The sequence below is a fragment of the Pezoporus occidentalis genome, unplaced genomic scaffold (assembly GCF_034315485.1).
Source record: "Pezoporus occidentalis ecotype Australia unplaced genomic scaffold, CSIRO_AGI_Poc_V1 ctg45, whole genome shotgun sequence".
Lineage (NCBI taxonomy): Eukaryota > Metazoa > Chordata > Aves > Psittaciformes > Psittacidae > Pezoporus > Pezoporus occidentalis.
In genome coordinates, this window is record NW_026915780.1 from 1,124,868 (window position 1) to 1,139,820 (window position 14,953).

The 14,953-nt window shown below is 43.3% G+C and overlaps 1 long non-coding RNA gene across 1 annotated transcript; it reads right to left on the bottom strand.

Annotated features, from left to right (window-relative positions):
• Positions 1-7,894: 7,894 nt before the first annotated feature.
• On the bottom strand, positions 7,895-12,358 carry LOC134172187 (uncharacterized). Its single transcript, XR_009967859.1, has 2 exons — positions 10,737-12,358; positions 7,895-8,600 (listed from the first exon to the last, which is right to left on the bottom strand). It is a non-coding gene; the product is annotated as an uncharacterized LOC134172187 (long non-coding RNA).
• Positions 12,359-14,953: the final 2,595 nt, after the last annotated feature.

Here is a 14,953-nt window from a genome sequence, read left to right on the forward strand (position 1 = left end):
ACCCAAGGCTCTGTCCAACCTGGCCTTGAACACCACCAGGGATGGAGCATTCACAGCTTCCCTGGGCAACCCATTCCAGTGCCTCAGCACCCTAACAGTAAAGAATATATAACATTACAGTTATATCCAATTTCATAACTTGCATGCAAGCTTAATAAGAAATGCTGCAAAAGGAAATATCTCTTCATTATTGAGAGCCAACCATTTCAATCTGGCCTGGAGGGAGAACATTGGCACTTTAAGAGTGCTTCACCTAAACATAAAAATTTGCCTCTGTCCAGTGGTGTTGTTGAGACTTTTCGTAGACAATTTCAAGCTACAACTCTTAAAAGCAGATTTTCATTAGCACCTTTTGGAAACTGTCTTAAGTGTTTAAATGATCATCAGTTGATTTAAGCCAATGGGCCTGGGAGACTCTTCTCCTTCCTCACTAACCCAGGGTTGAGTTTTACCACAGCCAGGACTTGGCTTTGGCCCATGCAAACTCTTCATTGGCAGCTATTTCTGCAGAACACCGTTTCTTTTAGCTTCATTGCTTTAAGGAGTGACAAGTTGTTCAAAATTCCACAAGAGAAATGAACAAAAATACCATTATATTATTGTTAGTTTCATTGCTGAATAATGTTAGTACAAAAATGAAGCATTCAAACACGTTCTCCTTCTCACTACCATGGCATAAAGAAAGTGGAGAGAAGGTAGCAAACCATCATGGAATCCTAGAATAAATCCTGGAAAGGTTTGGGTTGGAAGGGACCTTAAAACTCATTCAGTTCCAACCCCCTGCCACAGGCAGGGACACCTTCCACTAGACCAGGTGGCTCAAAACCCCATCCAGCCTGGCCTTCAACATCATCACTGTCTTCATTGCAATGATGATCACCATCATCTTCAGGCACAGCCCTTATAAACCATTAGTAAATCACTCCTTATACCTGCAGGGCAGCTAATTTGCACATTCATTAGTAATTTATATGGGCATGACCTTGTCATGCCACCATGAATTCAGAGGACTATTCTGTTGTCCTGGATTCAGCAGTAGCAGTTATTTTTCTCCTTCTTAGTAGCTGGTGCAGTGCTGTGGTTTTGACTTTCGGCCTGGGAACAGCGCTGATAACACCGATGTTTTCAGTTGCTGCTCAGTAATGTTTGGTCTGACCAAGGACTTTGTGAGCCTCATGCTCTGCCAGGGAGGAGGAGAAGCCGGGAGGAAGCAGAGACAGGACACCTGACCCAAACTGACCAAAGAGGTATTCCATACCACAGCACGTCATGCCCAGTATATAAACTGGGGGCAGTTACCCAGAAGGGTTAGATCACTGCTCGGTCAGGCTGGGTATCAGTTGGCGGGTGATGAGCGGTTGTATTCTCTTCCCTTGTTATTTCCCTTACCATTATTATCATTGGTGGTAGCAGCAGTGGTTTGTGTTATACCTTAGTTACTGGACTGCTCTTATCTCAACCCGTGGGAGTTACATTCTTTCGATTCTCCTCCCCATCCCTCCAGGAGCAGGGGAAGGAAAGGGGGGAAGTGAGAGAGCAACTGCGTGGTTTACAGCTGAGCTTAAACCATGACAGTTCTGTTTATTCTGCCTACCTTCACAGTATGAGTGAAACTCCAAGCTTTATTTTCTGGATGCTTATCACACGTTTTAAACTTAAGCACAACGCGCTCCTAAAACACCATATCCAAGCAGCAAATCCTCCTTCCTCACACACATAATTCGGTACAAGACGCTCCTGGCAGCTACAACCCCAGGTTCATTATTCTGCTACCTAATAACCAAGCTTCTGCATCCTGCTCCAGACATGAGGATCTCTTCCTGCCTCTGCATTAAGGAGGAAAACTAGTTCACTAAAGCTAATAATGCCTTCAAGGCAGCAATTCTTCTCTCAGTAATTTATAATCAAAGTATTAAGGGTAGAGTTTTGTACCCAGGCAATACACTGCTCATGGCTGACGAAGGTAAAGCAGGAATCACTTACGTGATTTAGTTTATGAGAAGATAGTAAGAGAATATAAGCAAAATGTTTATTTCCCACCTGTATAAATATGCAATTACTGTTTCTAATCTATCTTACATTAAAAATAGCAGTGTGGTGTGAGAAGAGGGAGAGGGACTGACGGCTTTTATTGTAACGATGCTTCAGCCCCTGCTCGTTTCAGCAGATATTGTCCTCTTCTACCCATTTACCTCTGCTCCCAAAGCCTTTAGATGCTGGTGAAGGACATCATGAGTAAGACCCGTGCTGTGGCACAGAGGTGTAGTTAAGGCTGGACATGTTCCTCAAGAGCATTTGGGTGAAGGAGGGCAGTCTCAAAAGTAAAATGTATTAAGCTGTGGCAGAAAATTAGGTGCTTGAAACAAGTAACGAATTGGTAATCCAGAGCCATTTTGTTTCATCTTTATTTTCTTACTATATGTTTCATTTCCTACTATGTATTTTGTATTTATTTCTTACATAATATTTTATGCTAGAGACAAGTTTTGAACTTTTCCATGGTTGGTTTTTTTTACATTGGGAAGTTTGTCAAAATCAATCTTTTCTTGCAAAGTTTCAGCTCTGATGCATAACCTGAATAATTTGTCACAACATTCCCAACTCATTTGTTGATAATTATTTTTCATGCTTAGTTTTGAGGAGGAGAAGTCAGAACTGGATGCTGTTGAGATTTCTAACCTCCAAGGAAATACATGGGGAAAAGTGTATTAATTATTTATAGACAAGAAGTTTGGGGATCCCTGCACAGGAGCAGTTTCTCTGCTCTTCTATTTCAAATTGTTCAGAGTGAGCCACGGCTTCAACATTCATATGTAGAACAGGAACAGAGCATGGTGTTTGTTAGCATATCTATAAATCAGAACATCGCTGAGTATGATGGCTAGCTTGAGAAGGCAGTGTGCTCCGCTTGTCTGCAGGCTGTAGACAATATGAAAGGGAATTGATCCTTAGAAGTCCCCTGCAGAAACAGCGAGATCCTGTCTCTTGGCTTCTGCAGGTCCCTCTTGCTGGTTCCAATGACTCACTGGCAACGATGGAGCTATTTGAACATTTATTGTACTTGAGCACAAGGCACTTACTGCATGCCACCAGCATGGCCAACGGGAGGGACCTGCCACACTGGTGAGTTTTGTGTTAAAAAAGCAAGTAAAGTGTTTAGCAGCAATCCTGGCTGGAATTGCAAATACAGGTTTAACCCCAACCAAGGGCTGTCCTGGGGAATCTCCTTTACTTATTGCCCTTCAGAGAATCTATACTGCAATAGGCAAAGGAGCGACCTTGATGTGCAGCTGCTGGGGCTCAGGTGGCATGAATCCAAACCAGTGCCTGGGTGGAAAAAAGCTGTGCAGCAGCAGCCAAGCAGGCAGAAAGGAAACTGATCCTTGATTTGTTTTATTATTGTTTTTCTTCTTTCTTCTTTCTCCTTTCTCCTCCTACCCCCCCCCCCCCCCCCCCCGGCCCCTTTTCCCTGACCCTTTTTCCACCTTTTTTTTTCCTTTTTCCCCCCTATTTTCCTCCCTTTCCCCCCCTTCCCCCCTCTTTCTTCACCTCATTTTTCCCCCCTTCTTTTTGCCCTCTTGCCCCCCCCCTCTTTCTTCTCCTTTTTCCCCTTTTTTCCCCTTTTTCCAGGTAATTACATAATGTATTTCTAGGCACTGGTTTTTCATGTGTGAGATTTCTCATCCAGCCATGGTAGCTGGAGGATGCCAACAAGACAACCAGCAAGAGGAGGATCAGGGCAGAACTGATGATTGTATAGCCAAAGAGAACTTAAATCAATGCTAAACTAAAAGAGGAATAGCCTTTGAGAGCAGCTTGGCTGCTGCCCATGCAGGGTCCTTATCAGTTCAGAGACCCCAAGTTTCCTCTCCAAGATATATGGATGGATCTGGTCCAGGCACCAGGTAGCAGAAGCTTGCCTTTGTCCCTAAGTGAGAACAGCTCCCGCCTGACATTAAACTTTAGTATAAAAGCCTCCAACAGTTCTCATCTGCCTGACACAAGCTACCCGTGCTGATGATTATTCATTTGTGCTGGCTGTTAGTGATAGTAATAAAATGTTGACAATGCCTTAGGGTAATGCTTTCAAAAAGGCTTTTTAATAAACTGTGAAAACTGTTGTTTCAGAGATTGGAAAATAATTAAGAAGCAATTATAGAAGCAGAGAGAAATCCTGAGCTTATAGCCAAGCTATCAAAATATGTTCTCTACGAAATTATTGCAGTTACACTGGAAAGAAAAGCTACATTTAAATAAAGTTATGGTTATAACAAACTGAACAATAAGAGGGAAAATAAAGTAATTTATGTGGAAAGAGTAATATAGGAAAAGAGTAAGTACTCATTTACACCCTCCAAAGCAGACAGATCATCTACAGTTGCTTTTCCTTCCTTAATTTTCTTACGCAAAAAATGTAGTTTCATATTTTGGAGCTCTTTTTCAATTTTTAACCAAATATTTGCTTGTATGCAAACGCAGGCAGCTGCTGATCCGTGTCAAAGAGAGGCCAGATTACTCCTTACTGAGAGCTAAAACCTAAGAGGTACCACATCAGTTGTGATGCAGAGGGTATATAAGGATGATCTGATCTATTTGCAATGCTCCCTTTGCAGGGCCCCAGCTGAAGCCTCAGGAAGGGCATGGCATCCCAGGAAGGGATGCAGGTTGGAGAAAGGAGCATTTGCAACAGCAAAGGTTGGTGAAGCTCTTGGGAGTGCAGAGGTGACACCTTCTCAGACTCCTTCAGGTAAGTTATCCCCAGTATGAGCAATTGAACAGCTTCAAACTCGGAGCATCCCTCCTGCTTGCTTTCACCAACATAGAGATAAATGTACATCTAAAGCCCTTGATGTCACATTCTGTCCTTTTTTTTTGTAGGTTTTATGCTGTGTTAAGAGTCACATGGGCATAAAACCGCTCTGAACAGCACATGCAATGGAGCCAGCAAATGGTTCTGGGAAGTTAAATCATGAATATAGTCGTGGGATAACTTCGCCTTCCAGGTAAGGCAAAATTAGACCCATTGCTCCTAGATCTGAGCACAGCATTGCAAAATCGATAACATGCTCCTGCAATAAAAGGCATGGCCATTCCTTGTGCCAATAGGGGAGGGTGTTCCTGGTTATAAATTCTCTATGCAAAGCACCCATTATCTCAGCTGAAAGGTAAAAATCGATCATACAAACCACTCATAAACCACAGTCCCTGTGACTGCTTCTCAGAACAGCCTGAATTGTCGTGCTGTGGCTCTCATGGGCTGCATGGTAATAAATAAAAACTATGATTAATAAAGCCTAAAAAGCAGAAATGAGAGCAAACATCCCCAAAACAGTCACCCATTTTTTCAAAAAAATCATCTTTTAGGAAATGAGGTTATTTTTTGTGATGAAAATTCCCAATTCCAAAAAGTGGTCAGGCTTGAGAAGGGGCTCACTGCTTCCCAAACTTTCCCTGGAAAGAAAAACTCCTGCCAGTCATGACTGGTGATCGGTGCTGGTGCTGTGTTGTATTTGTCACTTAGAGGGACGTGATGTGCATGGCTTGGCCATAGGTGGGAGTCCATTGTCCCCCAGGAGTTGGTCCTTTGATGCTGGCCATACAAGACATCTATTCAGCACTGCTTTGTGGGAAACCACATTGTTTATGGGCCGAATTTGGCAATTTAGATGTGATGAGTTATGCTTAGAGGCACTAACGCAGGTGCTTTCCAACCTGGTTGATTCTATGATTCTATGATTTAGATCTCAGGCTAATAAAAAGGCATAGATAACTCTTCCCAGGAGTGAAAAATAAAGGTGAAGTGGAGGTGCTGTTTAATCATTGAAACGTGTTGAGTGGGTATTTTGGTTGTCTTCCTAAAGGTAATTATTTTAAACCTGAATAGGGATGGAAATTAATTTCCCTGAATAGGGAAAAAATTAATCTGATTAGAGACTGTCATTATGTTTCTCAGTATTATGACTTTGAGAACTCATCCATCTGCATTGAGAGAACAGAACAGGCGTCTCATTAGTGGTTTTTTCTAATGAAAAAATAAAGAGGTTTGAATTCAATGGCATACATAGCAGTCAGGCGTGATGTTCCCCCTCCAAGGTAGCCATACCAGTAATCGCAGGGATCTTCATGCAACAGAATAAAATTGTTCTGCTGTTAAAACTCATATGGGAGTAGCGAAATTGCAGCCAATTACCCCTGCAATCACTGGGCTAGGGCTGAGGCTGCTTTTCCCGTCGTATGGATCTGCCACTTACATTATATCCAGCCTACTTAGGCTGCAAACCCTTCCATATTGATTTCTGCTGGCAGAGGTGATGCTCTGGTTGTGTCTCCATGGGGTCCAGTACTACGCCTTTATAACCCCATGGCCATCAGCTGCTTTGGACTGATGCTATTTCACTTACATTTAAGCTTGTTTGATGTTTCCAATTAAGGCACCATTTTTTCTGTTGTAACTTTGCTCTTTTTAACTATTTAACCATTAACTGTGTTCTTTCTGCACTTGCTACAGAATGGCAGAATCAGCCAGGTTGGAAAAGCCCTCCAAGCTCCTCCAGTCCAACCCTTACCCCAGCACTGCCCAGGCCACCCCCAACCCATGGCACTGAGGCCTCGTCTCCACGCTGTGTGAACCCTTGCAGGGACGGTGCCTGCAGCCCTGCCCTGGGCAGCCTGTTCCAATGCCTGAGCACCCTCTGGGGCAGGAATTGTTCCTCAGCTCCATCTAAACCTGCCCTGGTGCAGCTTGAGGCCGGTTCCTCTTGTCCCATCCCTTGTTCCTTGAGACAAGACACCTGCCACCTCCTGGCTCCATCTTCCATATGTGCAGAGCAGAAAATCTGCAGCTGATTCCCTATGGCTCACTCTAGTCCAGATGAGGAGTAGCAATGTCGGAGGCAATCATCTCTCTAAGATGCTTTAGTTATCTCAGTAAAAGTAAAAATATTCGCAATGTTTTCCTGCTTGTTTGATCACTTCCTTCCCCATGGACGGAAGTGCCAGCGTGCCTGTGCTCACCCCCAGGTAACGCACCAGTAGGTACTGCCTGCTCTTAGGGCACTGGTCTTAAATGCCACAGAGATGATGGGTAATTAAAAATCCTGAAGTTAAATGCAAAAGTAGCAGGTCAGAGGAAGCAGAGGCTCTTTGGAGCTCAGCCTGAATGGCACCTGCACCACAGACCCACAGAACCCCAGCCTGGTTTGTGTTGGAAGAGACTTTAAAGCTCCTCCAGCTCCAACCCCTGCCACAGGCAGGGACCCCTTCCACTAGAGCAGCTTGCTCCAAGCCCCTGTGTCCAACCTGGCCTTGAGCACTGCCAGGGATGGGGCAGCCACAGCTTCTCTGGATACTACAGAAGCATTTGTAATGTAGTCGGAGAATGAGAGCAAAACTGGACTAAATCCAGGGATAAACTAGGACAAGAGATGGGGGAATTGGTACCAGAGGAGGGAATTGTGGCAAAGTAAATGTTGTCAGCTTGAATTTTACTCTGGCCCATGACAGGCCTTGCACTGCCCCAGTGAAGACAGCAGCAAACAGCAAACCATACCAGAGGTACCCATGTTATTTCCCATTGTGCCCATCCTCCTGTGGCTGCCCTGGGTGTGCTGCTGCCTGCAGAAACCACGCCACAGAAACTATTGTCTGAAGGTCCATTAAAGTCTTCCATCTTTTCTAACGCAGTACCACTATGCTACTTGCCATATCTACTATTAAATTATATGCAGGCAATGAGTTTATTTGTTAAAAGCACTTTGTGCTGACTCGGCAGTCCCGTTATCTTTTAGGCATTAAATTTCAAGTCAGTGCAGAGACTTTTTCGTTTCCCCTGGTGACTAAATTGCAAATGCTAATTCCTGTGCAGGAGAAGGGGAGATTAAGGCAGCACAACAGACAGGCATGCCAAAATATTTATTGAGTAAGTTGCAAAAGAGAAACAAACCGCCTGTGTTTCCAACAGAACACAGAGCAGGACAACAGCACTGAATTCAAGATTAACTCCTTTGTTCACCCACAATCCAATTTAGTGCAAGTGTATTATAGGTAACTGCGGAATAAGTTCTGAAAATTGCATTTTCTGTAGTTTCTGGGTTCACTTGTGCATATAGAATCATAGACTGGGTTGGGTTGGAAAGGACCATAAGGTCATCTAGTTTCAGCCCTCTGCCATAGGCAGGGACTCCTCACACTAGACCACGTAAGAAACCATATGTTCCTTGCTAAATCACAGTAATGACCCTAATTCCACATGAAAGACCTAAACCAAATTGCATCCCTGAGCTGATGGCCCATCTACTCCACTGCTGCTCTACAAGATTATCATTCATTTCCTTCCCAGTTTTCATCCAGGCTCTTGTAAAATGAGCAGGGAAAACAACCAACTCGAAGCCATTATAACAGTATTTCAGCTAGAGCACCTGCATTAATATCTATTTCAGTGCTGAAGTTAGAGAAACGTGTATTTCCATTTCAACACCCAGAGATCCTGTGAGACGTCTTGTTTTTCTTAACTAGTGAATGCATGTACCCAGTTGAGGTACATGGATACAACCGGAACAGGTTAAGGATATCCCATCAGTTTGTTGCAGATTTGATGTAAGCTGTCACAAAGGCAGAGACAATAATTTCAATTAATAAACCAATGTTATTAAGAAAGCAGCAAGCTTCTAAGTGACTTTAAATGTACACGTGCAAATAGATGTTTCTAATGTGCCTGCAGAGAACAAAAATTGCTGTTAAAGAGGTATTAAAGAGGTATGTTGAAGATGAACTCTCAGTGCTGGGTGTCAATGAACCACCATGGCATGGGGAGCTGCTTCCCACCATCCGCTTATAAAAATGGAAAACCTCATTCTGCTTCTGCAAAGTCACTTCTATAGGACCAGATTCATTTCTGCAGGCATTGAAGACTTCACTGCTTAAAACAAACAGTTGCTCTGTATATGTATTAAATAACAAATATATACCTTAGCATTTCCATGTCATCCTTGTGTCATAGCAAATAAAGAACCTCAGGAGGGATTTCCTTCAGTGACACTGCCACATAAAGGCTTGATAGGTAACATTCAGCAGGTTAATATACACCAATGTCTTTGGCTTCGTATGCTTGTACAAGAACTGTTAGAGGTCTAGATATTATTTTATAACGTTAGGGTTTAGATGATATCCTAGCAATTCAAGCTACTGCAAGGCAATTTGATGAAAACTGAAATAATATGAAATACTATTTACTAAAATGAAATGTTTAACTTGATTGTTGCAGCAGATATTGAAACTGGGAGCAGCAAGTGTTGCAAAGCCCCTTATCTACCCCTTGATATCAAGTAACAGAAATGGGGCTGTTCTCACTTTTACTGTAAAATACAGAGCTAAGTTATATTGGATAATAAATAAACTGTAGCAAATAATGATCAGTTTGCAGCCAGCTCCCCAAAATATGTGAATAAATCACTGCGGATGATTTCAACCTTGTAATTGATATGATGCAGGTTATAACATCAAAGTCATAAACAAATGAAGCTTTAGTACGCATTGACATCCCGTAGTCAGAAGTTGACAAGTTAATGATACTCCAATGGCTCCTTTCAGCCTTTGGCTGGATGTTGTCCCTACCCCTTGCTCTCACGAAGCTGGCAGTGCCTGTACTCTCTGTGGTTGAGGGTTTACCTTATTCCTAATGATTAAGCCCACTCCTAACAATGCACATCCTACTCTGGCACTTTGCCCCCTACCCCTTTTATTAAGTCTTTTTGTTGTTCAAAAATTCACTTCATTAAACAAGAATTTCTTTGGGATTGGGAGCCTGAAATAGCAACATTAAATATATTTATTTCACTGTACAGTTTAGACATTCCCTTTCAAAACTGATTTTGATGACCTGACAGTGTCTTTCCTTGGCATTGCTGGTGACAAAACCACAGGCAGCCCTTAATTTTGCTTATGAGCAGACAGCAATGACTGAAATGCTCACATTCTCTTTCCTAAAGGTCTATTCCAAGTGATGCTGGGAACCTGCTTCCAGTACTTATGGTCTTTTGCTATGGGCTGAAGGTCTCCCAGCCTCCTTCATCCCATCTGTCACCCAAGCCCCTGCTGCTTTGAGCAGCAAACTGTGGCTCCTGAAGCTGCAGCTGCACAGATTCATAGAGCCAAAGCAAAACTGAGATAGAAAGAGGGGAAGAAAAGTCTTTCAGATGTTGCCTAGATTCAATGGGCATTCACAAGAGCTCAGCAGAGCTTGCTGGCTGCGTGCCTGTGCTCATCCCACATATGTATATGTAACTCGTGTTTAGACAGGTACATAGCCTCCTAGTACCTCCAAACAGAAAACAGAGGTCAAGTATGATAATTTTCACCGTTTCCAACAGTTTTATATTTTGCTTCTCATGTGGAAAAGTTCTTTCTATGTCCAGCCTTAAAAGTACATGTTTCCCCATTTCGTTTTTCCCAGTGCCGAAGAGAATGGTGTTTGATAGCCACAGTGACAGGGTGCTTGACTCACCAACCATCCACTACTTTTTCCCCTAAAAAGCAAAGTTGTCATGGTAACAGAGCAGCCTGGTATTTAATTCCACTTAAGTACTCAGAGAAGATAAGAGTGGAGGGGCTCTGCGAGGTCAGTGAGCCTTGTCCCTGTTGCCTCCGCTCCCTTTCATGACTTTAACATAACACCTACCAGGTAAACTGAGGTAATTCGACGTAAGTAATGGAAACCAGGAATTTCCTTCGTTACCCACCCAAGCTCGCTCCTGATGAGAGGAAAGTCATCATCTGTGGAGTCGTTCAGCTCCAGGTATGTGACTGGCATTAAGAAGAGAAGCATGACATTCTTCTGACAAGTGCTATCAACATTAATTGGCTTCATTTCTCTTTCAGTGTCTGCAGCGTTAATGAGATTTGTGATCTAATTTTTCATATCTTTGTCATATCAGTTGGGAATAATTCCTGTAACAAACATTTATGGACATAATATGCACACATTCATCGAACGCGTCCCCTGCAATCCACTGGTCTCCAGGAAGTATTTCTATTCTGACAGATGAGTTTAATAAAAACCCCTTGGAGCTGCGCTTTCTGAAACAGAAGAATTCCGTAAGAATGAAAACCTATCCCAAATCAAAGCATTCTTTCTAAAGAGAGAGTAACCATCTTCACATTTAGCTCTTATAAACCAATTTCAATGCATTGATGTGAAATGATAACACACACATTATTCCCGTTTTACAGATGAGGCTACTAAAACACACAGGAACAAAGCAAATTGCCAAATTTAGCTGTCAGTTACCTTTTTGAATTCACTTACAGTTCCCTACAGAGTGTGCAGGAGACCCTCTTCTGAGCCTGATGGTCAGGCAAGCTCATCATGTCTCCATGAGGAGTCAGGAGAGAGGGGCAAAGCCCAAGTCCAAGCCTTTTCCAAGCGAGACTGAAGCCCTCACCCCTGGCTAAAACTAGCTGCTGGTCCCTGCTGTTTTGACTCAAAGATTGGATAGGTATTTAAACTCATTCTGGAAGGAAAGGAAGGATACATTTGCTAATTCAGAGGCAAAACTGTGCTCATGAAGCAACACAATCCTCACAGACAAAAGGTGTAAGGAATACATCACAACTTCGAGAAATACTATTGAGACAAGAGAGGCAGAAAAATAAACTTATACAGGAAAACGCATGGAGACCTTAATATTGGCACTGAGAGACTGAAGTTTTTAAGCTAGAATATAAATAACAGTTTGTCTAACTGTAGATGTAGGGAAATCTATTCAGCATATCAGAAGTATTTTTATTCCATCAAAATCCATCAACAGTTTAGGTCTTAAATAGAGATCAAAATAGTCTGGTTAAAATAATATGAAGAAAACAAGGAGTCTGATGACTTGACCTGGTTCTGTTCCTGTGTCACAGCACTAAGAACAGGGACGTTATGCAAGGTCTCATACTGACGTTCGATGCCATGGCAGACACCCAACCGACATCAGAGATGTGTACACATCAACCATGGGTTTCTATGTCTCTGCAGTTGGTTAAGAAGAAAGTAGAAGCTGAGAAAGAAGAAAAAAACCAATTAGAGATCAAGTGTCATATAACAGCACATGCAGCTTGACATAAATACATAGAGGAATTAATATTTGGTTGTTCCAAAAAGCACAAGTTGTGATGGCCACCTTCTAGCTGAAAAGCTGTCTGAATTTTAAATCTCATTATGTGTCCCTTTTAATCTATTTCAAGCTGAGACTGGTTCTTATTGACAGAAAGATATTCGTAAATAGCCTTAATATTTTGTGTACTAGTCTGAAAGCTCTCCTGTTGTTGTCTTCTATATACGTACATACATATATACTTATATGCATATATGCATATAGACATACATAAAAGGCAAATATTCTGTCAAACCTTTTAATATCCCTACTCACATGTACAACTCACCACCTCTTGGTTGCACAAAGACCACTTCTTGAAGGTAGAGATACTGTGGGAGCATTGATGCAGCTTCACCCACGTAAAACCCAGGAATGACTGGTGTTGTGCACTGATCAATGAACAGTATGTGAAATAGAAACTGGATTTAAAACATGTGATCAGTCAGAGCCTATTGCACAGGATGCAGTGCTCTTCAGCTGTAAAAAGTAATAGAAATCTGACCAGCCCATAATAACATGCTAAAAAAACCCAATAGAACGCATTTCTTGCATCACTGCTGCCCAGGGACTGTTGATATCAGCTCTTATCAGCAGCAGTGACTGGGGCTGGCTTGGTGTGTGAGATACGAGCCTAACATACAGTAGCGTGTCCTCTCCTCCTGGCACTCTCACCCCCCTCCTCAGATCCACACCTCGTTAGGATCATTAGATCAGGGAAGGGCTGTGGGCCCCGAGATGGGGCTGGCAGCGAGGAGCCTGGTGGTCAGGAGAGCCGGAGCAGAGGTTATATCAGATCCAACATTGACAGCGAACATCAGAGCCTTCCCTCAGCACACCAAGGCTCTGAAATGTGTTTGCACAAGCCTGGCAGTTTCTTTATTCCTTACTACAGCGGTTGCAGCTCACCACTATCAGGCAGAGATTTCTACCAGAGCTGTTTGTTCTCCCTTTCCAGCCAGAGCTTTCCAGACCTGCGTCCTGTGACATTAGAGCACAGCAGCCTCCTTCTTCAGTCACTTTGCTTGTCTTTCACCAGCCACCCTTAAGCAATGGTCTCCCCTGTAGGCAGTGGACTCCCCTACAGAGGGGATGGTGAAGCGCCTTGACACAGACTTAACAAAGCGCTGAAGAATTTCTTCCAGGCACACTGGGAATGTGAGAGGAACTTTTGTGCTCCTCACTCCTCTGGCTCCTGGCAAATCTCAGCATCAAAGCGCACACATTGCTCCAAGGATACTGTGGTTTGACACAAGGGAGTTACCTCCATAAACCTGCTTCTGGGAGCAAAGGAATATAGCGTGAGGGCTCGTTCTTGTTCATCCTTCTTTCAGGGAAAACAAACCTCACAATTCATGGTCAACACCTTTTCATCCTCTACCCCTCCTGGTTTCCAGACTTACATGCGGTATTTCAGTAACATCCCCTGATCCAGCCAGCTTTAGAGGAATTAAAAGCTTCTGTAAATCTTCTGGAACTTTCTCAGGTTTCACCTATAACTACACCAGTGGAGAGCCCACACTGGATGGCACAGTCTGCTCGTAGGTGGATTATCATCTACCCTGCCCATCCACCAGGCCAGGACACACACAGGGCCATGTGTCTTCGTCCAGCTTTCCCCATGGTTCTTGCTTGCCCAAATCCTCGAATCAACCAGGTTGGAAAAGACCTTCAAGCTCATCCAGTCCAACCAATGCCCAGCATTGCCAAGGCCACCACTAACCCATGGCACTGAGGGCCTCACCTACACAGTCTGTGACCTCTTCCAGGGATGGTGATTCCATCTCTTCCCTAGGAAGCCTTTTCCAATGCCTGACCACACTTTTGGAGAAGAATGCTGTGGTTGTGAGCCTGGTTCTGCAAAGCAACCACTCAAGGGGCAGCTGGGGCGGAGGCAACTGTCCCATGGGAAGGACTAGGGTAGAAGATGGCTCAAACCCCCTGTAGATGCTTCCTTTCCATCTCACACCTACCAGCAGTTACCAGGTGCTCATTTCCTGCATAGTCTTGTGTGGTTCTGGCAAAGGGTTTCTTTCATCCAGTGCTGTGCAAGGAGAATGCCAATGAGCAGGAGAGTTGTGATGGCTTAAGGGTAAAAAGTCCTCATTCAACACGCAACAGGGATTTCATTTTGCAAAGGGGACTTCAGTGCTGAGACGGTGAAGTGTGAGCATACGGCCTGAAGGTCCCGTGGCTCTGGGTCCTTAAACATGATTTAATTCAGGAGCGGTGCCTGGAGTGCTATGAGCAGTGCTGGTTCTGCCTTGCTGTTCTACCAACCTGAGCTGCACGTCATGGACATCACCTGTAAGATGTTTTTCTTTCAGAGCCATTCACAGTAATCAAAAAGGCTTCCTGGTTCCTAAATTGCTTCTAACAAGATGATGTATTTTCCTATGTGATAGATTATCCCCCCAAAAAAACATTGAATTTAAAATAATCTCTAATTTTAGGATGCTAAACTACTGTTAACCTTATAATCACTTTCTCTAGGAAATTACTTCCAGAATTTACATACACTTCTATCTCTGTACTGTTATACCCTCCATCTGAATCATGCATAATTACTTGAAAGAGGAGATTTGACCTATCTGCTTAGTCTTTATTCTCAATTACCCCTGCAATTACAGCAAATGGAGCTTAACACAACTTCTCTAACCCACACTTTGCTAAGAAGTTGGCAGTTTTCCTGCCTGCCATAGAAAGCTTCATGGGAACATGGTGCTGAGAGGCTTCAGAGAGCTGAAACACCACTTGTGGATAACACAGCACTGCCACTTAAGAGTTTGTTAGGAAGCACTTAAAACTGTTATTGCCAA